This window comes from Thalassophryne amazonica, chromosome 8 (genome assembly GCF_902500255.1).
Source record: "Thalassophryne amazonica chromosome 8, fThaAma1.1, whole genome shotgun sequence".
Taxonomy (NCBI): domain Eukaryota; kingdom Metazoa; phylum Chordata; class Actinopteri; order Batrachoidiformes; family Batrachoididae; genus Thalassophryne; species Thalassophryne amazonica.
In genome coordinates, this window is record NC_047110.1 from 103067826 (window position 1) to 103094356 (window position 26531).

Below are 26531 nucleotides of genomic sequence, written 5' to 3' on the forward strand. Positions count from 1 at the left end.
CACCAGTCATGCTTGAACCCTCGTGCGCATGCGTGAGTTTTTTTGCGTTGTCGGTGATGTCAGTTCCCTGTGGGCCAGGTCTTGAGTGAGATGTCGGTCCCGCCCTCTCGGCTGAATTCCTTTGTTTCACACGCTGCTCGAGACGGCGCGCGTTGCTTTATCAAAATTTTTTCTGGACCTGTGAGGAATATCCGAGTGGACACTATTCGAGAAATTAAGATGGTTTCGGTGAAAAGTTTAACGGCTGATGAGAGATTATGGGGTGTTCTGGTCGCTGTAAGGACTTTCCCACGCAGCGGGACATCGTGCAGCGCTTCCAGGCGCCGTTGTCGGCCTGTTTCGACCTGAAAACATCCTAATTTAAGGCTTAATTCACCCAGGACATCGTGAGAGAACAGAGAAGATTCAGAAGAGGCTGGCATGAGAACTTTATGCGGACATTCCACTGTTTAAGGACATTTTGTAACATGCGCGCAAATTCGCCGAGTCGTTTCCGTGACGACTCGGCAAATCTGTGTGCGCCGTGACAGGAAAAACACCTCTGTGTTGAAAACCATTTGTAAAATTCAGGCAGCTTTTGATGGCTTTCACCAAGTGAGTAACTGAGAAATTGTTTAACAGCTTGGGCATGTTCCAACTTGCCCGTTAAGGTTTCCAACGGAGGAGTTTTTCCTGTCGCGACCCCACCGCGGTCGGGGTCCGGCCCGACATGCGACTCTGCCCGCACGTTCTTTCATTACAAAATGTCCGTTGACAATGGAATGTCCGAATAAACTCCTCATGCCGACTTCTTCTGAAAGTTCTCTGTTCTCTGACGACTTCCTGGGTCAACAGAGCCTGAAATGGTGGAAGTTTTCAACTTGAAACGGCGAGACGCTGCCGCCTCGAGCGCAGATCGCCATCAGGCGCCGTGGGGGCCGTCCTACGGCGACACTACCAGACCAAAATGTCTTATCAGCCGTTAAAATTTTTACTGAAAACCAGCTGAATTTATCGAATGGTGTCCACCTCAGTTGTGCCTTACAGTTTTGAAAAAAATCTGATCAAACAAAGCAGCAGTCTCTGAGCCATTCCTAAACAATGAAAAAACGACGAGAGGGTGGGCCACTCCTCACTCAAAGACTGCCCACAGGCGAATGACGTAACCGACAGACGTGAAAAAACTCTCTCATGCCCACGAGAGTTCAAGCATGTCTGATGTACTCACACGTGATTCAAATCCATATGGTTTTTGAACAAAATAATAAGGTCGGATATTTTTCTAATAGACCTCGTATAGTATGAGGCAACAACATTAACCAAAGTTTCTTATTGTCAAAAATATATTAAATTCTTCTGGAACAAATATGAGATAACGCTACACACACACACACCACACACAACACACACACCACACACACTGGTGTGATATTTATGAAGATAAGAACCCCTGATGGAGACAGTCTTGTGGAATTGTTGCCGCTTATCTGAAATATTTGCATCAGAGCAAAGAGAGTGCACAGCTTCACATTCTACCTGTTCCAGGAATTTTATTTTATTTTTTTATTATCAAACCAGCACCTCAGCAAAGTTATTCACAATCATTGTGCATAGCTTAAGTAGACACGTTTCTGAACATATCCACACATTCTTTATTGTGCATTGCTTATGTATGGCCATTCTTTTTCTGAGTGCAAATGATCTAAACAAGTAATCTATGTATTTTGACAATTTCATGAAGAATCTGTCTTTGGATCATGTTAGAAATAACATTTTAAGATCAGTTCAAATCCTGCAGTCAGGATTTGAAATGGTTGCAAACAGGGCATTTCTTAAGAATTCTAAATGTAGAATTTGAAAATATGCAAAAAACATTTTTTTTTCTCCAGTTCTGTAATCCATACACTATCAGGTGTCTGGACAGAGGTGTTTGGTGATGAAGACGACATTGCAGGCAGTGGTGGACACAGTTCCGCTAATCTGCTGACCGCTAATTATCGAAGCTAACGTTTTCATTAGCGGATTAGCTTTCCAGATAACTCTGAAAACCATCAGCGGACCAATTTAGCGTCTGATAAATTTAGTTCTGATAACTTTTAGGGCCGCTAACCATATTTTTGCGGGCATAGTGAATAAACATTTGTAAACTCTGAAATCAAAGATTTTAATGCCTGTTACATGTTTTGTAGCAGACAGATAGCCATGAATGGTAGAGCTCTATCCTCTGCAGGCAGAGGAGAGCTGACTACCAGAGAGAAAGGAAGAGGGAGGGAAGAAAAAAAAAAGAAAAAAATTATCTTCACACCATACGGACCTGCTGGTCAGTTCAATGGAGTCTTGCACAGGCAGACAGTTTTGACTTATGGTTATGATTTTAACAAGTTATTGAAAATAACATCACGTCCGTCATTTTACAAAGTGAAAATATCAGCTATGTTTTAAAGTAATGCACTCATTTTGAAGGTTTTAGTGTTTAGAGACACATGCCGCATCGCATTGTGGGTACATTAGTTTCCTGATGTCGGTGGTTGGGTGGTCAGTATAACACATAGTTACTGAAATGTGTGGTGGGTTTTACAAATAAATCTGTATTTGTAAATATGGAATTTTTTTCATTTGTAAAAAGTAGATGGCAGTGTTCATGGCATTGTGAGCAACCACACATTCTCTAAAATGGATGAAGGGCTTAAACAGAATTTTCAGTTTTCAAATTTTTTTTACATTGCCGTCAGGCTGACTAACTACAGGAGGAAGCACGTGCAAGCATGTGTGAAGTTTTGAGTTACTTGTGGCCCATCTTACATTAACATCCAGATTTCTTGTAAATCACTTCCAAATCTATCAAATGTTGGTCATAGCATCTGATCCTTTGAATTTCTCCCCCTCGGGGGTTGAAATTCTAAATTGTTTCCAGACAGCATGAATTTTGATCATACTGGCACTATCATATTATGAATCCCTGATGTAAATGCTTTGGAATAAAATTATAGTGGTGCCAAAGAAAATTGATTTTATGACTTAAGTCTTTAAAAAAAAACACAGTGGCAGCACATCTTTAAAGTGTAGCTTTATAATAAATGTATTTTAACACAATAGAGAGTACTTCAGCACTTCAGATCTGAAAGTATAATTGTTTGAGCATGGTTTATAGAAATGCCACAGACAGACAATTTCATCAGGTTGGTTTATGTACCCACAACCTTCTGGTTATGAGGTACTGTCACAGCATGACCAATAAAAACTCGGATTTAGTCACTTAAAAAAAAACTGTTTTGTTATTTTATACTCCGTTCACAGGCAAGACAGATTAAACACAGATTAAATTGACACCTTCAGAGAGTTTAATTACATGTGTAAAGAGGCAAATCAACACTGCTATTAGTGATGCCTGATTCTGTTTTTTCTCTCTGTTTAAGGTGCAGCTCCATCCAGAGATGGGAGTTGTATTCGTGTTGGCGATCCTCCTGTCCTGTGAGCCAATAGCATTTCTTGTATATTCGTCCGTGAATTGTTCTGTAATTTATGTTTGTAGCATGGCCCAAGCAGAGGGTCACCCCTTTGAGTCTGGTCTGCTTGAGGTTTCTTCCTCAGAGGGAGTTTTTCCTTACCACTGTTGCTCTGGGGGTTGGTAAGGTTAGACCTTCCTGTGTGAAGCGCTTTGAGGCAACTCTGTTGTGATTTGGCGCTATATAAATGAAAATAAATTGAAATTGAAAGGAGTTAAAAACAAATCTGAAATATCTGACTCAGTTTTGAGAGTGGCAGATGGATTTCAGTGTAATTCAGTGGAGATATGGTCCTGACCTTAATTTTTATTAGTGACACAGATTTGACAGAAATTTTATTCTTTGATTTTTTTTTTTTTTTTTGCTCTAACAGTTTTGCCTTTATGAGATCAGAAATTGTTCATGAGGGGAAAAAAGCTTTAGGGGTGAAAAAAGGTCAGGTTTTTATTGATGTAATCACAGTTTTGGCAAAATTATGTCATCGTTTTGCTGTCAGGTTTGGTGGAAGATGAGCACAAAAGATGCTGATTTCAAGGGATTACTGCCCAGAATCAGACTGTCAGGTGACAACTAACAGCAATCGCTGCACAACAGTAAAAATACAGTTTACTTAGCAACTACTTAAGTAAATGGAGGCATAGAAAAGAAAAGGTATTGATGGCACTGGAGCCAAGATGAGTATCCAACCTGATTAAAATGATGGCTTTTAAAGTGTATTCATGTAACTGTGCTGCACAGTGCGTCTCATCATGCTACAGCTGTTGACGATTTGCCGTTACAAAGAAAACTAACAAACAGCCGAGCAAGAAAAGACAACAATATACTGTAAAACCTCATTAGTCCAAACTGTTGATCTCAAACCACTCACTCACGACTCAACCATCAAAATCTATTTGGATTAAAATAAACTTGAGTGTTAAAGGAACTATCCCCTGAACCACAGTGAACTCTTAAAATGCACTGTTTCTACTTCCTTGGGGTGGGGGGGGCATTAAATGTCATATAAGGTAAAAACATAAACCAGCACTTGTGCGAGGAAGGTGCACTGTTTGGAGATCAGACGGAGCAGACGGTTGAACGTGCTGCTGTAAAGTAGAAAGCTGGTGGACTGATCCCAAAGCACTCCTTTGTGTTAATGAGTCCTTGAGAAAGACACTAAACTAAAAATGGACCCAAGGTTCAGTCAAAAATTCTGACCATAATTAACTGACTAATTTAAGATTTCAAATGAGTTTGCACGTCCAAACCATCTCAATCTCCTCTCTGTCTCTAAACCATCCCACCTGAGCTGTCCCTCTGATATGTTCATTCCGAATCCTGTCCATTCTCGTCACTCCCAAAGAGAATCACAACATCTTCAGCTCTGCCTCCTGTCTTTTTGTTAGCACCACAGTCTCTAAGCTGTACAACATAGATGGCCTCACTCCTGTCTTGTAAAGCTTCCCCTTCACTGTTGCTGATATTTCTCAGTCACATATCACTCCTGACACCTTTCTCCACCCTGCCTGCACTCTCGTCTTCACCTCTCTACCACACACTCCATTACTTTGGACAGTTGACTCCAAGCATTTAAACCCATCTACTTTCACCACTTCTACTCCTTGTAACTGCACTATTCCACTGGGCTCCCTCCCATTCACACACATGTACTCAGTCTGACTCCTACTTTGTTCATCTTTCTGACTATCCCAATTCTTTTTTGCCAAAATCTTTCTCCTTATGCCTTCCTGGACATCTTCGTTCCATCACCAAGTCTCCTTGTCTTCCTTCCGCGACCAGTTGTCAAACCAGTACCTTCCCGACTGTGTCCCTCACCACATCTGCAGTACTTTTCCAGTTTTCCCAAAAGTGCTTCCCTCCACCCAGTGCTTCTCTCACCTGCTCACTGAAATTCACACAGTCTTCCTCCTTCAGCTTCCACCATCTGATCCTTTGTTGAGCTCTCACTCTATTCTGCTTCATCACCTAAAGTCATCCTACAAACAACATCCTAAGCCGTCTAGCTACACTACGCGCTCCTACCACACCTTAAGTATGTAAATGGTAAATGGACTGCATTTATATAGCACTTTTCCATCTGCATCAGACCTCAAAAGCGCTTTACAATAATGCCTCACATTCACCCAATGTCAGGTGCGGCCATACAAGGCGCTCACATACACACCGGGAGCAATAGGGGATAAGACCTTGCTCAAGGGCCCTTAGTGATTTTCCAGTCAGGGCGGGGATTTGAACCCAGGATCTTCTGGTCTCAAGCCCAACACCTTAACCACTAGACTATCACCTCCCCCAGTAGGTGTTCACTACAGCCAATTCCATCCTTTTTGCAAAATCAACTGCCATCTGTCTTTCCACATTCCTGTCCTTGATTCCATATCTACCCATTACTTCCTCATCACCTCTGTTCCCCTCGCCAACATGCCCATTGAAGTCCAGTCTTAACACTCTTTCATGCTTGGGCACACTCTCCACCACCTCATCTAACTCACTCCAGAAATCTTCTTTCTCTTTCAATCTTCATCTTTAAATTAGTAGATTAATAGTTGAACTATGAATGAATGCAATATAACTGAAAACATTAAAATGCACTTATTATATTGAAGTTAATTCAAGAACAAGGTGATGCTATGATCGCCACAACCACGACATTACGGAACTGGCCCTGGGTCCTGGCTGGCAACCACCCAGGCACTATACTTGAAAACATTAAATTCCACAAAGTGAATGAGATGATTCCATTTTACTTAAGATATTACAGTTCATTCTAAAATAACTGGGACAGGTCTGCAGCATAAGATGGTGCTACACATCGCTGTCCAGGGTCCCTGAAATGCAACTGCTCAGGGAAATATTTAAAATATGAAGTTCCATAAAGTGAGAGGAATTATTACTACTTTTTACATTTAAATTAACCCAACACTAATCAGCCAAGTTATTTTACATTATCAAAATAATATCAGTGCCAACCTATTGGAGGCTAACTTAATTACAGTATAATCCGTTTCCCTCCAACTATTTGAGTTGGATGAATTATCAGGCTTTACAGTGTAGAAATGAGACTGATGGCCATGTTCATGCAACAAATTTCACAACAGGTGAGAAGAGGAGCTAAAATGTCGTCATCTCCCCCAGTAGAAATCATGCCAATTGGAAAATTAATTCAGTGACCTATGGTAAATTTTACATTCATTTGCTTTTGCGTTGGATGTGCTTAAACTAGGAATGAGAGCTGCTCTCATGTGCCTTCACTCATACAAAATTCATTTGGATCATTATCTCTAAGCCGAGCAAAGACAAAAAAAGAAACATCTAATGACTAAATTGTTCCATTTGGAATACGCTCATCAAGATTAATCAAATAAATCTATAAAAACAATTACCTCATGAAGGTATTTGACCTTGAAAAGAAAGAAGAAGAAAAAAAAAAAGAAACACCCACACACATCTGCAGCATGTTTGAAGCCCAGTAACATGCGTCATTCGTGACACTTTTTTTTAAAACCTTTGGTAAAAAAATTACAGCCAACTATTAAGTGGAGAAGATAAGTATGATTTTGGCCAGAATCCTTCACTTGGTGATACACGTATCAGATTTGGCATGCATGTTCTTCATAAATCAGTTTTGAGAAACAGGTACTAGCCACTTGAAAAGCCGATATGGTGGCCAGGTAGGGGTCAATTAGAGAATAGCCGTGTTGTGTCTGATTACTGCGGACGTTAATGCTAGATTTATGTCACAAATGTCTATTTGCAATGGTAATTCCAGCATGACATCTAAAAAATCATCAGACACAAGAGGGTTATTCCCCATTCAAATCCAATTTCAACATTTGCAGGGATCCTGTGACACCACTGAAGGCTACATCTTAATCCGCATATTAATACAGTTTGGTAAAAATGTTACGCAGACAAAGTTTGTGGTCGGCTCATCAAAGTTTAAACAGCGTATTCATGCCAACTGGAAATTCTGTGAGCAGAATACACATCACTACTTCCTATGGTAGTTTAAATATAATCCATTTTGGTGTAGTTGCTCTGCCAATTGTTTTTTCTTCTTCTTCTTTCTTCTTCTTCTTTTTGTTTAAAGACGGTTGGCAACATCTCACTCTCCAGCTGACAGTGCCATTATTGACATCTGCGTAGTAACATGCGGACAGGGTGCGGAGTAACACATTAATGGGAAACATTTTGCCATCGTTTACCGCAATATTTATGGTCTGACATCTCACCACGATTAACCAATTAGATTTGCTGAAAAAAAATGTAACTAGACCCAGGGGGCAAAATTTTAAAATGCTTCATTCATATTGAAAACTATACCACATTATTTGTCTGGTCATAAATATTCCAAAAAGTTACAGTTTGGAATGATCTATGACTGAATATTATGGCATTATTGTGGCAGTTGCGCCCATCGGCCCATTTGGCTGTTTTTTTAGTTCTTGTATGATTTGGGGGTTTTATCTGTTTTGTTTCCTGGGCTCCCGGTGTGTAGGTGTGTCCTCCTTGCCTTCTGTGTGCATTGGCTGTGGGTAGGTCTCCCTTTGTCCTTCGTGTGCACCTACTGTGTGTGTGGAGGTGTGGATGGGCCGTTCAGTTCCCTGTCTCCTTGTGTGGGCGTGTCCTCCTCACCTACTGTGTGCGTTGGTGTGGGTGTGTCTCTCCTTGTCTGTGGTGCTGGCCGTTCCTCCTTGTTGTGTCTGGTGTGTGGGCGTGTCCTCCTTGACTAATCGGTGTCTTGAGGATGAGTGGTGTCTAGTCCCTTGTGTGTTGTGTCACGGTGTCTTATGTATTTCTCTTATCATTCTGAGTTCCACATTGTTTTCTATGGTATTCTGGATTTTTGTTTCTCATGGTTTTGTTCTTATTGTCATTTCTGTTTGATCACTATTTTTTCTTAGTTGTTGATATTTGTTTTTAACTTTGCTGCACTCGCTCACCTCTTAGTGTCGTTATTTATTTTCGTGTTTTTATTTATTTTTGATGACGGTTATGTTTGGTTAATGTTATTGAATGAATGAATTTATTCAGCAGACACACATACTTAATAAAAAATATCGTAAAACAAAAACCAAAAAGCTCATAAACAAATTTCCCAGTTTTGTGTGCCCGAAAGGGTGTAGGCAGAAGCAAAAGCTTATAAACACATAGCCACTTATTTTTCTATTCAACTGTGGTTGCCCGCTGTATATTGTTTTTTTTGTTTGTTTTTTTTCCCCCCTCAGCCTTGTCCAGTTTAGTTCTGTCACGTTGGGCTTCTGTTATTTGTTTTTGTTTTCCCCCATCAGCCGTGTCAGTTTAGTTCTGTCACCTTTGTTCTCTGTTACTTACCATGTGTGTTTTTGGTTCCTACTTTCATTTCGCCACCTTTTTCTCCTTAGTTAGGTTCTGTATTTAACACACCTGTCCTGTTGTTCCTTGGCAGTTCATTGTTTGACATGACTTTTGTCGTGCCCTTGTATCTGCTTTCCCTTGGTGCTGCTCTGCCCTTCGTGAGTGAGTATTTTTGTGATCTCTGAGAAATATCCCTGTGTTTGTAGCGTTTCCTGGGTATTGTCAGTTGTTTCTGGCCGGTAGTCCATCAGTCTTTTTGCTTCCATCATTTTAGATTCACTTTGTACGCCATTACTCCACAGACTGTTGAACTGTTTTTACTGGGCTCAGCAAACAGAGAAGAAGAAGAACCTTTATTGTCATTGTACATATATACAACAAAATTTGCCCTCTGCATTTAACCCGTCCTAATTATAGTTAGACACAATCCAACTACTAGGAGCAGTGGGCAGCCACACTCCGGCGCCCGAGGACCAACTCCAGGTATAGAGATGCTGCCTTGGTCAGGGGCAGAGAAAGGAGGTCTCTACATCTGGAGTTGGTCCCCGGGCACCGGACTCTGGCTGCCCACTGCTCCTAGTGGATGGTGTCTAACTGTAATTAGGATAGGTTAAATGGAAAGGACAAATTTCATTGTATGTGTATATGTACAGTGACAATAAAGGCTATATTGCTATTACTATATGCCATCATATGTCATATACCATAGAATCTAATGGACAGGGACCTTGTTTGACCATTACTTTGGACAGTAAACACTGAACATGGTCTACACTATTCCATTTATTAACCATATTTGCTCAACAAATAATCTGCATTACTTTTTTACCATGATTGAAGCAACTTTAACTTTGACCCCTATTCAAACTGAAAGTGACTTTGGTCCCCATTTTAGAAATAGAATACAATAAGAATGCTTTTTATTGGCATTATACATAAGGTACAACGAAATTAAAAAGACAACTCCTGAAGTGCAAAGGTGCAAAAGTAAATATAAAAAATACAAATATAGAAAAAGACAAATAAGAATATATACATGTATTTATAAGGGAGCCAGCAGGTGTATATAAATAGAAGTCTGTGCTATTCATTGCATTCACCTTTATAAAAAAAATAAATGCAATGAATGGTGCAGACTGAAGGCTAATGTGCATTCAACACTCGCATTGCACTTGGGTAGAACATGTTGTTGAGTCTGGATGTGTGGGCCTTGATGGACTGGTACTAGTTTACTAGTTTCACTCCATAACCCCATAGAATTCAGTCATAGATAGTCCAAACTACAGTGGGGAAAATAGTATTTGAACACCCTGCGGTTTTGCAAGTTCTCCCACTTAGAAATCATGGAGGGGTCTGAAATTTTCATCTTAGGTGCATGTCCACTGTGAGAGAAGGAGGTTGTCTGCCAAAATCTCGCAATACATGACCCCATCAATCCTCCCTGTCCAGGCCCGTTTGAAGTTCACCAGTGACCATCTGGATGATCCAGAGGAGGCATGGGAGAAGGTCATGTGGTCAGATGAGACCAGAATAGAGCTTTTTGGAATCAACTCCACTTACCATGTTTAGAGGATGAGAACAACCCAAAGAAAACCATCCCAACCATGAAGCATGGGGGTGGAAACATCATACTCTGGGGGTGCTCTTCTGAAAAGGAGACAGGATGACTGCACCGTATCGAAGGGAGGATGGATGGGGTCATGTATTGCGCGATTTTGGCAAACAACCTCCTTCCCTCAGTAAGAGCACTGAAGATGGGTCATGGCTGGGTCTTCCAGCATGACAATGACCCCAAACACACAGCCAGGGCAACTAAGGAGGGGCTCTGTAAGAAGCATTTCAAGGTCCTGGAGTGGCCTGGCCAGTCTCCAGACCTGAACTCAATAGAAAATCTTTGGAGGGAGCTGAAACTCCAAACCTGAAAGATATGGAGAAGATCTGTATGGAGGAGTGGACCAAAATCCCTGCTGCAGTGTGTGCAAACCTGGTGAAAAACTACAGGAAACGTTTGACCTCTATAATTGCAAACAAAGGCTACTGTACCAAATATTAACATTGATTTTTACAGGTGTTCAAATGCTTATTTGCAGCAGTAACATACAAATAAATTATTTAAAAAAATCATACATTGTGATTTCCGTTTTTTTTTTTTTATTAGATTATGTCTCTCACAGTGGACATGCACCTAAGATGAATATTTCAGACCCCTCCATGATTTCTAAGTGGGAGAACTTGCAAAATCGCAGGGTGTTCACATACTTATTTTCCTCACTGTATAACCTTTTTGGAATCTTTATGATCAGTCAAATAACATGGTATACTTTCCAGTATGATTGGAGCATTTTTAAATTTTTACCCTTGTAATTCGTCAATTGACCCTTACCTGGCCGCCTATTGAAAATTCATCAAACCCATCAAACTGAAAGTAGACCAGAGAGAGACCTGTTCATTGCTCAGTGCGCTGGAGGTAAACTAAGCACAGAGAAACCATCAGGGTGCTCTGTGGAACAAACAAAAGGAAGAATACAAATTCATTGCTAGTGAACGAATTGATAGCAGAATAATGAAACACACACAAAAGCATGCAAACACGTGTATGACATGCATGTTTCTTATGCATATATGACATGCATGTTTCTTCTGCAATTATAAAATGCTCTCCATATTTTTCAAATGTGTTTTGAAGATAAATACTGTATATATTCAGGCCAATATTGTTTTTGATCCATTATCTCAACAACAATGCACATAAAGATGAAAAAAATGTCAATGAGAACACCTTTACTTACACGGTGCATTCTGTGAGACGAGATCATGTGTGCAGCCTGAATGCTTTGACTTCTAACACCTAACATGGTTGCAATCATCATCTAGGATATGAATAATCGGTCTGATTGTGCTGAGAGAGAGAGAGAGAGGAGAGAGAGAGAGAGAGAGAGAGGAGAGAGAGAGGATGGACAAAAACGAATTTAATAAAGCATGTGTAGCACCAGTGATGATTCACACCTCAGCTAGAGTCAAAAGCCTTTGTAACTGCCAATGAATCTTAAATCATCTAGCTGTATTTCCACAATAATAATTCAAGTTATTCAAAGATGTGAGGTGGATAAACAGTCTGGGTATTAACAGGAGCACTGTGACAAGACAACACACAGGGGGTGTTTATCAAGAAGAAGAAGGAAAAAAATGAAGCCAAATACCTCCGTAAAAACAAAGCATTTTGTCAAACCACCCGCTTCCTGGTGACAGCACAGACTTTGCCGCTGTTGTCAGTTTTCTTATGAATATGAAAGGGGAGAAGATATTTATTTATGTTTTTTGGCAACAGAAAAACATCTTGTGGCTAATGACGGGTGACGCAGCATTTGATGTCATCTGGCACCTGCATCAGAACTGACCTGGTTTCCATGCAATGGATGATTGTTTCATTACCTCTGAGTTTCAGAACACAAAGCAAAGAGAGAAAAAGGAACTTTTTTTCACAAGCAGGTGTCCACCTACACTGCACAGAAGCTGTTTTTTTCCGAATGTAATACATCCATGTAAATACCACATTTTCTTGCAGTTTAGTACATCCATTACCAACACTAAAAAAAATAGAGGTAAAAGAGCAGATGGAGTTTTTTTATATTGATTTTTGAAAATTGGAGATGTTTAATTGTCTGACACTACATAACCCTTCTTCTTCTTCTTCTTTCGGGCTGTTCCCGTTAGGGGTTGTGACAGCAGATCAAATCGTTTCCATCTCACCCTGTCCTCTGTATCTTCCTCTGTCACACCAACCACCTGCATGTCCTCCCTCAGCACATCCATAAACCTCCTCTTTGGCCTCCCTCTTCTCCTCCTGCCTGGTGGCTCCATCCTCAGCATCCTTCTCCCTATATACCCTGGTTCCCTCCTTTGCACATGTCCACACCATCTCAATCTCGCCTCTCTGACTTTGTCTCCAAACCGTCCCACCTGAGCTGTCCCTCTGATATGTTCATTCCTAATCTTGTCCATTCTCGTCACTCCCAAAGAGAATCTCAACATCTTCAGCTCTGCCACCTCCAGCTCTGCCTCCTGTCTTTTTGTTAGTGCCACCGTCTCTAAGCTGTACAACATAGCTGGTCTCACTACTGTCTTGTAAACTTTCCCCTTCAGTCTTGCTGATATTCTTTGGTCACAAATCACTCCTGCCACCTTTCTTCCACCCACTCCACCCTGCCTGCACTCTCTTCTTCACCTCTCTACCACACTCTCCATTACCTCACTCTCCATGATGCTACATACCCAATGGTGGTAAATATCAAAATTAATTTTAGTAATGTAATGATTAATTTTTTTATACCCACTTATTCCAATCAAGGGTCACGAGGGAATGGCACATTCCACTGTTACAGGCGTTTTGTCATGGGAAAGAGGAGCGGAGGAATTCCGGCGTGTCACGGCGGTAGCCGCATGGCACAAAGCAACGCCGTGATGAAGCCTCACAGGACATGTTGTGGCATGCCCAGCTCGTCCACAATTTCTCGGATAGTCACACGACTAAAAAGCCACCGACAGCCATCTGAAATCCATCTCAAAGCCGTCCTGTGAGACCAACATGGAGGTGGTTTTGTCCCGCGCCATGAACGGCACAGTGGCGCATCCGTCCGCTTCATTTTCCATGAAAAAAACTCCTGTAACAGTGGAATGTGCCATTCAATATCTAAATTGGACGCTGTGTTTTATCCGGGACGTCCTCTGACTAGCACAGGATTTGCGGAAGACGTGGACATCAGCACTTTTTCGGCACATTGAGACAGACATGCGGAGGAATTCCGCGCGTCGCGGCGGAGCCGCATGGTGCAAAGCAATGCCGTGATGAGCTCACAGGACATGTTGGGCATGTCCAGCTCTATGCACAATTTCAATAGTCCACAACTAAAAGCCACCGACAGCCGTCTGAAATCCATCTCAAACTGTCTGTGAGACCAACACGGAGGTGGTTTGTCCCGCGCCATGAACGGCACGGTGGCGCAGCCGTCCGCTTTTTCCATGAAAAAAACTCTGTAACATGGAATGGCGAAAAAGTGCTGATGTCCACGCTTTATGCCTTTTTTGTGGAAGTCAGACGACGTCCCGGATCAACAAAGCCTTCACGTTGAAAATGAGCTGGTTGTTTCAGCAGGGTGTCAGCCTGTTGATCGGCACTCGGAGTGCGCCGCGCTCTCAGACGCTGTGGGCGGTCTTTAAATGGCTGGAGCACTCCTTAATCTGTGTATACCCATAAAATGTCCCTGACAGCCATCTAAATTTCCGAATGGTGTCCACCTGGAGGTCTCTCACAGTTTCTGGAAAAAATTGATGCAGCAAAGCTCCAAATCGTTCAGACATTTATTCGCAATAAAAATCCGACGAGAGGGGTTGACCACTGCTCACCACAAAGCCTGCCTCACAGGCGAATGACGACAGGCGTGAAAAAACTCACGCATGCGCACAAAGGTTCAAGCTTGGCTGATGCAATCACACGTGATTTCAAATCCATATGGTTTTTTGCAAAAAAATAAAAAGGTCTATACTTTTCTAACAGACCTCGTAGATGATTTACTGCCCCCTGCTGGAATGGCAAGTGAGTCCACAATTTAATTAACAATGTCCACTGTTCACAGTTGTTTGCTAATATCCCTAATTTCTCCAAAAATATTAGTCCTATCAACTTTCCATTTTTGCGACATTCATCCATGCCCCAATGCAATGTATGCATACATACAGGTACACAGAGGCCGCTTGGCTGTTAATATATAGATAGTAAATAGGTTGCATATAATGTGGTATATGAACTATCAATTCATTGATTTGACAGAAAAATCACTATATCATGAAACATACTGTTATGGGGATATGAGAAGAAATATGGGATTTAAGTGGTATTGCTGTCATGAATATTGACATTAGTGGTCTCTGATCACTCACTTATTAAGTTTACAGTTTCACTGCCGTGTTTAGTGGAACAACAACCTTATTTATCACTGCAGCGATGCATCAACTCCTCAACTAAGACTGAACTAGAAGCTAGACTGCCTGATGTCTTAGCCTCACTTTTGACAAATACCCAGTCAGTAGACAGACTTGTGGATAGTTTAAACTCAGTGCTCAAAACAACACTCGACATGATTGCACCACCTGTGTTGAAACCGCGCTCCCCCAAATCGCAGTCACCTTGGTTCAATGATTACCTGCATGACCTCAAGCATAAAGCAAGCGGTTTAGAATGGAAATGGTGTCGTTCAAAATTAGAAGTATTCCACCTTGCGTGGCATGATGCTATCTTAGACTATAAGCATGCATTATTGGCTACAAAGCGCACCTATTACTCTGATTTGATCAACAAAAACAAGCATAACTCAAAGTTCTTGTTCGACACGGTGGCAACACTGATTCATGGACAACCAATTGTAGCTCGCTCTCCTTTTACAGCACAAGATTTCCTAGATTACTTTGAGAAGAAAATATATGACATTAGGTTGAACATATCCCAGCATGCCTTAACCCAGCCACTACACCCTGCTATTGAGGTGGGCTCTACTACTGAGGTATAACTACGATTTACAGATTTGATAGTTCTCTCTAGACATGCTGACGAAACTCGTATGTCAACAAAAAGCACAACCTGTTTATTTTATCCTATTACCAACAAAACTGTTTAAGGACCTGTGGCCCACTCTTGGGCGATTGTGCTGGAAATGATTAATCTTTCTTTAACTTCTGAATCTGTTCCTAAACGTTTCAAATCTGTAGTGATTAAACAATGACATAAGAACCTAATCTTGACCCTAGTGTATTGAAAAACTATCGGCCGATATCAACTCTATCATTTGCTCTAAAATATCTGGAAAAAGTGGTGTCAGCGGCAGTCTCGTAGACTATCTTACTGAGAATAATCTCTTGAGCCCCTGCAGTCTGCTTTTAGAAAATATCATTCCACAGAAATGGCTCTCAACTAAAGTGGTGTGAATGATCTTCTGCTTACAATGGACTCGGCCACCACTATGCTGCTGTTAGATCTCAGTGCTGCATTTGATACAGTGGATCATCATATCTACTTGATAGGCTGGAAATCATTTTGGGATTACTGGAGTGCCCTTGCATGATGATGTCATACTGACCAGGCATTCTCACATGCTGGTTTGTACAGCAACACTACCTAACCTTAGTGACATGAAACTTGGGGTTCCTCAGGGTCTGTCTAGGCCCCCTGCTTTTTCTCCCTTTATATAGCACTCCTGGTCACATATTGCGGCGTGTTTTGGGATTACCTTTCACTGCTATGCAGATGATACTCAGTTATATATGCGATAACTGCTGGTAATCTCGTTCACATAAAATCCTTAGAAGATTGCCTTGCAGCAGTGAGAATTTGGATGTCTAGAAACTTCCTACTTTTAAACTCTGAAAAGACTGAAATGATGGTTCTTGGTCTAGTGAGACATCTGCATCAATTTGACCAGTTAACACTCAGCCTAGGCTCGTGTGTCATACATCACACTGACAAAGTGAGGAACCCTGGGGTAATTTTTGATCCTTCGTTGTCCTTTGGCCTCCATACTAGAAATATTACTAGGACTGCTTTCTTCCACCTGCGAATATAGCGAAGATTCATTCCCATCCTGTCTATGGCTGATGCTGAGACCCTGATGCCATGCGTTTCATCTCTTATAGATTGGACTACTGCAATGTTTCTATTTTCTGGTTTACCGCAGTCTAGCATTAGGGCTCTCCAACTGGTTCAAAATGCTGCAGCCAGACTTTTGGCACGAAGCAGAAAGTTCGACCACATTACACCCATTTTGGCATCTCTTCACTGGCTTCCTGTCCCAGTGAGATCAGATTATAAGGTTCTGCTACTAACCTATAAAATATTCATGGACTGGCACCTCCCTACCTAGCTGACCTAATTAAACCTTACGTATCGGCCCAGGCTTTACGTTCTCAGGGTGCAGGACTACTTTGTGTCCCTAGGGTGAATAAGAAGTCTGCGGGTCACAGAGCTTTTCTTACTGTGCCCCTGTTCTGCGGAATGGTCTCCCTGCATCAATAAAACAATCAGATTCTTGGGATACTTTCAAGTCCAGACTTAAGACGCACTTATTTTCCCTTTCATATGGCTAGCATACTGGTACAGTTTTGTTTATGCTTTTTACTCTTTTAATTCATGTTATTAGTAATTGGAGCGGGCTGCAGCCTCAACTTTACCTAAATTCTGGGTCTTTTAGTGAAGCTTAGGGCTAGCGGCCGGCGATCACCTTAGTATTTCTTCTGTTTTTCTTGTTGATTAATGTTGGCAAATTATACAGTATTTTTTGTCTTTCTGATGCCTGATTCTGTTTTTTCTCTGTTTAAGGTGCAACTCCATCCAGAGATGGGAGTTGTGTTTGTGTTGGCGACCCTCCTGTCTGTGCACCAACAGCAATTCTTGTATATTCGTCCGTGAATTGTTCTGTGAATTATTTCTGTAATTTATGTTGTAGCATGGCCCAAGCAGAGGGTCACCCCTTTGAGTCTGGTCTGCTTGAGGTTTCTTCCTCAGAGGGAGTTTTTCCTTACCACTGTTGCTCTGGGGGTTGGTAGGTTAGACCTTACCTGTGTGAAGTGCCTTGAGGCAACTCTGTGTGATTGGCGCTATATAAAGGAAATAAATTGAAAATTGTGGGAGGAAACCAGAGTGCTCGGAGGAAACCCACGCAGACATGCGGAGAACATGCAAACTCCACATAGAAAGGGCGGAAAGCAATCCACAGACCTTTTTGATGTGAGGCATCAGTGCTAACCATTAAGCCACAGTGCCGTTTGTATTACAGATTAGATATGGTCAGTAAATGTTGAAAAGTTTTACTGGTTATCTTGTGTTTAAATTATGCCATTAAATGGGCAAACATACCATTTCTTAAAGTTGAAAGTAACATACATAGTCGAATGACCGAAACATATTTAACTACAGGAAACTGATGGATTCCCTACAAAAGGTAGGGAATGAGGTCTTGCCCCAAGTGATGGAGTTCAAGTACGTCGGGGTCTTGTTCACAATAAGGGGACAATGGAGCGCGAGATTGGCCGGAGAATCGGCGCAGCAAGGGCGGTGCTGTATTCACTCTACCATACTGTTGTGACGAAAAGGGAGCTGAGCCAAAAGGCGACGCTCTCGATCTACTGGTCAACTTTCGTTCCTGCGCTCACCTATGGTCATGAGGGTTGGATCATGACAGAAAGAACTATGTCGCGGGTACAAGTGGCTGGTATGGGTTTCCTCGCGAAGGTGGCTGAGGTCTCCCTTAGAAATAGGGTGAGAAGCTCAGTGATTCCTGAGAAGCTCGGAGGTAGAGCTGCTGCTCCTTCGCGTTTGAAAGGAGCCAGCTGAGGTGGTTCGGGCATCTGGTAAGGATACCTCCCAGGCGCCTCCCTAGGGAGGGTTCCAGGCACATCACCTGGGAGGAGACCCCGGGGAAGGACCCAGGACTAGGTGGAGGGATTATATCTCCATACTGGCCTGGATCCCACAGTCAGAGGTGGTCAATGTCACCTGGGAAAGAGAAGTTTAGGGTCCCCTACTGGAGCTGTTGCCCCCGCAAACCAATCCCAGATAAGCAGTTGAAGATGTGTGTATGTATATTTAACTACTCTGATAACTAATTAACTGGTAAGTTGTTCATCAAGGAAAACAATGATAGCACAATTATTTCTGGCATTTAGCATGTTGTCTCAAATTAGTTTTTCATTTTACATGGTGGACAAACATTGCGTCTCTAAGCCCTTATGTTCTCTTGTTGCTTTTAAAAGACTGTAAGAAAAACACTGGACTCCTTGTCTTCATCCAGCAGGAATAAAGCAAGGAAGTGCTTAGACAGCACTGTTGGAACACAACTCTTGTTAACTATCAATTTCTCGTGTCACTGACCACAATGACTCATAAACTACACCATTAGGTAATGAAGGGCACATCGCCAGAGCAGTTGTTCTGGCATATTTAGACTGGTATTCACCAACGAGAGAGTCACAATAACTACACTATAGACCAGTGGTTTTCAAACTGTGGGGCGCCAGAGTTCTTCGAGCAATCGAGCGAAAAATAACTGTAAACACTGTTAACCAACAAAAAAGAAGGGGAAAAAAGAAAAAGAAAACATAGCCAAAATGCCAGGAGCAATATGGATACATTTTTAGTGCATAAATCTACCAGTGAGAAGAACGAGTTTGGGGCAACTAAAAAAATAAGAAAGTAGAGCACGATCTTCGTTTGCTCCTCTCCACAGTGCATCCTGCATCAGCCGCCTGTGCACGTCAAAGAGCCAGACTCATTGCGCGCACTAAACAAGAGGTGAGACTAGATGAGAGACTAAATATGTGTAAATGTTAATTAATATTGTTCATGTTAAAATGTGTTAGTTATGTCAAAGATGTTTAAAAACACAGAGATGTTTAAATATTTAAAAACAATGTTTAAAATATGAGAAAAGGTAAAAATAGAACAATTTTTTTTTAAAAAACATTTAAAATGTTTGAAAAGGGTATAAAATGTGTGAAAGGATAGAAAGTTCTTTAAAAATGTTTAAAATGTTTGCAAAGGTTGTAAAATGTGTAAATGCATAGACAGTTCCTTAAAAACACAAATATATTCAAAATGTGTTTAACGTGTAAAAGAACAAAAAGAAACACACAAATATGTTGAAATTGTGTGTGTATATAGGTGTTGGTGGGGGGCAGCTATTCATTTGTTCTCTCGGGGGGGGGGGCTCACTCTCACACACTTTGAAAACCCCTGCTATAGACATTATCCAATGTCTGAGGAAGAGATGTCAAATGAGATATGTTTCTGTCAAAAAAAAAAAAAATCTGACCAGTGGGCTTTGGGGCTTCAGCACATCGAAGCATACGTATGTCATGGAATAAACAAAAGTTTGTATAGCCTGAAAGGTTTGACAGTGTTTTCACAGTGCCTAAGATCCACTCAACTGTTCAAATAAAGGAGTGCAAACTGTGAATACAAATCATGAACAGCATCCACAACTTCAAAACATCTCAGCAAATTACACCACCCACTGAGAGGACAACGCTCACAAAAGGTAAAAACAAGGCCATGGAGAATCTGATGCTTGGCCTCCCCGATCTACATTATACCCCAACAAACTATTTCATTACTTTCCGGTCAGTCAATCGAGCAAAGAAACTTGACAATTACAGCCAAACTCCATAAAAAAAAGTCCTATACAGCACCTAAGACCAGTCAGGCCGGTGCCCGGACACTTTAGTATGAATTAGAAGAGTTTATGACTCCTGTCTGGATAGGACACCGGTCCATCGCAGATTACTTCCCTGCCAAGGCTGGTACCCATTTACAAGTGGGTGTTCTTGGACAATGTAGATCAAGAGTCTTGTCCAAGGACAGGTAGCCTGCAGCCCACACTTGGAAACAAACCTGGCTCTCTGTATTGATAATCCAGCTCCTACATGACAAAGCCATACGTGCATCATATACATATGAGGAGGGGGGAAAAACCAATAATATCTGATAAAGTGTTCATTGTCTGAATCTCTTATCTCTTAGCACACAGCTTCTGTCCATCAACAAGGCAAATAAAAATCAATGGCTCAGAAACAGTAAATCGTTGGCTTCCAAATGAGGCAATGTAGTCATGCCAGTTACACCTGCAGGAGACTGATGGATGAGTAACAAGAGGCCTTCGGGACATGAACACCAAAGAGGGGGTTAGAAACTCAAACTGCAGTATTTCACATGTATTAGGAATCTAGATCTCCATAACAGATTCTATACTACCACCAGGCTCAGACTGATAATCTCTGATTTTGGGCATTTAGATGTGCGTGGACCGGCCTTCCCATATTTATAGAGATTATGGAAATATACAGTGTTCTCGAACCGCGCGCTGCTGTCAACACGAGGAAAGTCCGTAATCGGTGAAGGTACAGCATTTAATCGGCGCAGCTGCAGAGCCACTTCCTGAATTTGTGTCAAAATAAAAGTTCTGTAGTGTTTCATACACGGCGCAGTCTTATTCTAGGTTTCAGTTTGTTTCCGTTTGATCACACAACTGAGACTTACATCAAGCACAATGATTGACATGACCAACAGCCAATGACAATGGAGACGCATACAGGGTGGCCAATCAGATTGCAGGAAGAGCAGGCGGCCGCTCAAGCCCCTGTGAATGGATGGAGTCCTCGGCGCCTGGACTTCTCTCCGCTCTTCTACTGACACAAGGTTGGAATTGTTTCTTTTATCTTAATTAACTGTGCTTTACTTTTGTTAATCTTTAAATGCAACAGCTACGGACTTCAGCTCCTTAATTTGCTGCTGTGTGAATCCTCTCTCTCTCTCTCTCTCTCTCTCTCTCTCTCACACACACACACACACACACACACACACACACCTTTGGAGACACATTTGCTTCCGTTTTGTCAGACCCGGCGCCAGAAAAAAAAAAAAAACAAATTAAGAGGGCGATGAGTTTATCACAGGGGGCGGGGTTGCCCCCCCCAAAAAAATAGCGTGCACCGGAGGAGACGTGCACTCCTGTAAAGCTCGTGTATTTACGCTGCACCGTTGTAAGAGACTGACTAAGAGTGAAGAGTGATGACAGTATTTTTAAAATTATATTTGAACATATAGACCCTCGGTCACGTGATCTCCTGCATTCCACACACAGCCGGTGTTCTGTCGAGATGAGGTGCGCCAACTTTCGACACTCTGAGCTGTGACGTACCTTCACATTGTCCAACAGGAATGATGCGTCGGGCCAAAACACGGAAGACTCGTGGCAGAAACCACTGATCTGTACAAAATGGATCGGACCAATACGATTGGTGCAGAAACCACTGATCTGTACAAAACATTAACGTGTGACAGGACTGCTCATTTATAGAGCAGTTTTCTGAAGAAAAATCATTGGAAATGTTTTTTTGTTGTTGTTACCTCAAAATTTCTGATTACTGTTAAAAAGTTTAGAACACTTGTAATTAAAATAGGTAAATAAATCAATAAATGGTTCTTTAGAAACCTTTCATCTGTATTAAAACCACCTGTATTTCAGATTAGATAATTTCTTGTTTAACATAAGGAACCTCAGACATTTATTTTTAGACAAATAAATAACATGGAAACTTGTATATTTTTTGAAGTCTGGTAGATTATTTATATCTTATTTCAACCAGAAAAACAAACACTAAATAAATACAAGTGTTTATTATAAATGCAAAAGGAAATAATTTAACAATGACTGCAGTGTGATTGTAAAGTAGGATTTCTGTGACATAAACCTCATGTTGTTTTATATATATATATATATATATATATATATATATATATATATATATAAAACAACATGAGGTTTATGTCACAGGAACATATATATAGTCATTTAAACTTGTAATTTCGTCAAAATATGTAATTGCCTTTAATGTTATCAGGACGCCCCCTCGTGGCGCCAGTTCCGCGTTTTGTACTATGATCAAGGTGAAATGACAGTGAAAGGTGTGTGTTTAGGTGTGTGTTCATGGTGTTTAGGTGTATAGTATTTGTCATTGGGGGTTCAGTATGGACGGGTGGGTGTGCGTGTCTGGGGGTGGATTCGTCGGGCCAATAGTGGGCTGGTCCAGAGGAAAAATGCCAGGGCCGAAATTTGTTCCCAGTCCGACCCTGACTACAACCCCAAATCAGAAAAGGTTGGGATGGTGTGGAAAACACAGTGGTTCTTACATTTACTTTGACTTCTATTTAATTGCAGACAGTACAAAACAAGATATTTTCATGTTTTGTGTAGTGAACTTAATTTCATTTATTAATATACTCGTACATCCACTCCTGCGTTCCAGGCTCTGTAAAACACTCCAAAAAACAAGTTGGGCCAGGGACCAATTTAGGGCTAGTAATAATGAAGGAGGAAAAAAAATTCAATGATGCTATTTTAAACAGGCAATGTCAACAGGTTTGACAGCTGCATCTGCTGTACTGTCATGTTGGGTTGGCTACATTCAGCAGTTGTAGGTGTAGACTCCAGCTGGGATATTAGATATCTCTGGTGTCAGTGTCCTTCTGGGTGAATCTCCAGCCAATTATGAACCACCTAATTATGGTGAAATCGCAAAGGCTGTGAAACAGCTGAGGGCATCGGGGTTGAGTACCTCCAGAAGAGTGGAGGTGCTGTTTTTGTGGAATTGCAAATTATCTTTGTTGTGTAAGGAGATGAGTATCATCCCTACAGATTGGAAGAAAGGACTTGTCATCACAATCTGGGCAGTAAAGGGAAATCTGGACAAATAGAGTGTGACAGTCCTATCTGTGCCAGGGAAGGTGTTTGCAAGGATTATTTTTAATATGTTTAATATTAATATTATTTTTAATATTGTAAAGTTTTTGGTAGAATGGCCTAAGCAGTGCGCCACCCCTTGACACTGGTCTGCTTGAGGTTTCTTCCTCAAATTATCAGAGGGAGGTTTTCCTTACCACTGTTATCTGTGTGCTTACTCTAGGGGTTGGTAAGGTTAGACCTTATTTATGTGAAGCACCTTGAGGCAGCTTTGTTGTGATTTGGCGGTATATAAACTAAATAAGTTGAACTGATGTTTTAGTTCCAGCTAATTGCTGCTCAGTAGCTGGAACAGCCTGGCTTCACACCCAAGAAGCCAAAAATCAACCGCATTCCAGTCTTGCAAGTACTCATAAAATGTAAGCATGAGTATCAGAAGTACATCTTCGCAGCCTGTTTATTTTCACATTTAATTCAGTTGACTGGGCTGCTATCTGGAACATCCTAGAAATTCATGGAATTGCCAAGACATTGCTGGACATCATAGCCAGCCTACACACAGACACTGAGTGCTGTATGGAGCGGAGGCAGAGACACAGAGTTTTCCCCAGTGAAAACTCATGTTCCTCAAGAGACGTGTTGTGGCTCTTACAGCGTTCAATGTTTGCGTAGACTGGGTGTTGGGTAGAGTGGTGGAAACCAGTGACTTACGGCGACTTAGGTGTTTTTGTTCGCAAGAAAAGGTTTACCGACCTTGACTTTGTGAATGATGCTGTGATCTTTGCTAAACTGAAGGATACTCTGATTGCAGCACTTGAGAAGCTGTGTGAGGAATCACAGTGCCTGGGTTTGCGATTGTCTTGGATCAAGACTAAGCTACAGGCTTTTAATAATTTTATGGACTCAGCCATCAGATGTGTATCTCTATGTGGTGAAAGTATGAAACTTGTAGAGGCATTCATTTATCTCAACAGTGACGTACCTAAATGTCTCTCGGGCCTTGGCCTTTGAGATCGAGGAAGAGGTGGGAAGAGCCAAAGGAGTCATAAGGTTGCTGGACAGATGTGTTTGGCAATGTCGATGACTTCACAGGAGAAAGAACAGCCAAGTCTTTAGGATCCTGGCGATACCTGTCTTACTGTGTGGTTTTAAGACTTTGTTGATAACCAGTGAGCTTTATGGTCCTCAGAAATGTGACATGTTTCCGCTCCATGGATCCCTATTTGCTCTCTTACTTGTAGTCCTTTTACTGCAGGTTACGAATTGAAAGTGTAAATCCTGTGTATTCTGATTAATCCTGGGCAAGTGAGGTCAGTTGGCTGTTAACCTGGTCTACTTTGCTTCTTGGGATTAGAATCAGGTTTGTTACGTAATTTTCTTTGAGATTAGTAAAAATGTACATTTTTGGAAAGTGCATGCAATGACAAATCAGAAAATGAATGATTCCATTCTGCCAGACACCACCATGGTGGCCATATTGGATTTGAAAAAATTACACCTTAAACAGGAGGGTTTTCATAATCTTGGCCTCTAGATGACCTAGGATCTTGATTCCAGTGACATAAATTCACATTTTCAAGGCCAAAGAATCCAGTAAAAAAAAAACACCACAGTTAAAAATCCAACAAACTACACTCAAAAACCCAAGATGGCCACCAAGATATTTGCCAACATATACTTTTTTGTATCAGCATAGTTGGACTCTTTGGCACTGAAAATGTGTATTTAGAAACTGGAATCAAAATACTCAGCCATCTAGAAGATGAGATATTGAAAAAGTCCCATTTTAACCTGGTCTTGTTAGGAGAGACGGCATCCATCCCACTTTAGAGGGAGCAGCTCTCATTTCTAGAAATCTGGCCAATTTTTTGGGATCCTCCAAACTGTGACTGTCTAGCGTTGGGACCAGGAGGCAGAGCTGTGGTCTTATACACCTCTCTGCAGCTTCTCTCCCCCTGCCATCCCCCTATTACCCCATCCCCGTAGAGACGGTGCCTGCTCCCAGACCACCAATAACTAGCAAAAATCTATTTAAGCATAAAAATTCAAAAAGAAAAAATAATATAGCACCTTCAACTGCACCACAGACTAAAACAGTTAAATGTGGTCTATTAAACATTAGGTCTCTTTCTTCTAAGTCCCTGTTGGTAAATGATATAATAATTGATCAACGTATGATTTATTCTGCCTAACAGAAACTTGGTTACAGCAGGATGAATATGTTAGTTTTAAATGAGTCAACACCCCCGAGTCACACTAACTGTCAGAATGCTCGTAGCACGGGCCGGGGCGGAGTATTAGCAGCAATCTTCCATTCCAGCTTATTAATTAATCAAAAACCTAGACAGAGCTTTAATTCATTTGAAAGCTTGTCTCTTAGTCTTGTCCATCCAATTGGAAGTCCCAAAAACCAGTTTTATTTGTATTATCTATCGTCCACCTGGTCGTTACTGTGAGTTTCTCTGTGAATTTTCAGACCTTTTGTCTGACTTAGTGCTTAGCTCAGATAAGATAATTATAGTGGGCGATTTTAACATCCACACAGATGCTGAGAATGACAGCCTCAACACTGCATTTAACCTATTATTAGACTCTATCGGCTTTGCTCAAAAAGTAAATGAGTCCACCCACCCACTTTAATCATATTTTAGATCTTGTTCTGACTTATGGTATGGAAATAGAAGACTTAACAGTATTCCCTGAAAACTCCCTTTTGTCTGATCATTTTTTAATAACATTACATTTACCCTGATGGACTACCCTGCAGTGGGGAATAAGTTTTATTACACTAGAAGTCTTTCAGAAAGCGCTGTAACTAGGTTTAAAGGATGTGATTCCTTCTTGATGTTCTCTAATGTCATAGACCAACACAGAGCAGAGTAGCTACCTAAACTCTGTAAGGGAGTTAGAGTATCTTGTCAATAGTTTTACATCCTCATTGAAGACAACTTTGGATGCTGTAGCTCCTCTGAAAAAGAGAGCTTTAAATCAGAAGTGTCTGACTCCGTGGTATAACTCACAAACTCGTAGCTTAAAGCAGATAACCCGTAAGTTGGAGAGGAAATGGCGTCTCACTAATTTAGAAGATCTTCACTTAGCCTGAAAAAGAGTTGTGCTCTATAAGAAAGCCCTTCGTGAAGCTAGGACATCTTTCTACTCATCACTAATTGAAGAAAATAAGAACAACCCCAGGTTTCTTTTCAGCACTGTAGCCAGGCTGACAAAGAGTCAGAGCTCTATTGAGCTGAGTATTCCATTAACTTTAACTAGTAATGACTTCATGACTTTCTTTGCTAACAAAATTTTGACTATTAGAGAAAAAATTACTCATAACCATCCCAAGATGTATCGTTATCTTTGGCTGCTTTCAGTGATGCCGGTATTTGGTTAGACTCTTTCTCTCCGATTGTTCTGTCTGAGTTATTTTCAT

The 26531-nt window shown here is 41.3% G+C and overlaps 1 protein-coding gene and 1 long non-coding RNA gene across 2 annotated transcripts in view; one reads left to right on the forward strand and one right to left on the reverse strand.

The window, feature by feature from the left end:
* The window catches only part of immp2l (inner mitochondrial membrane peptidase subunit 2), a 355846-nt gene that overhangs the window by 234945 nt on the left and 94370 nt on the right, over positions 1–26531 (reverse strand). The gene's annotated exons all lie outside the window — the stretch shown is intronic.
* On the forward strand, positions 9211–26210 carry LOC117516212. Its single transcript, XR_004562332.1, has 3 exons — positions 9211–9341; positions 19707–19711; positions 26200–26210. It is a non-coding gene; the product is annotated as an uncharacterized LOC117516212 (long non-coding RNA).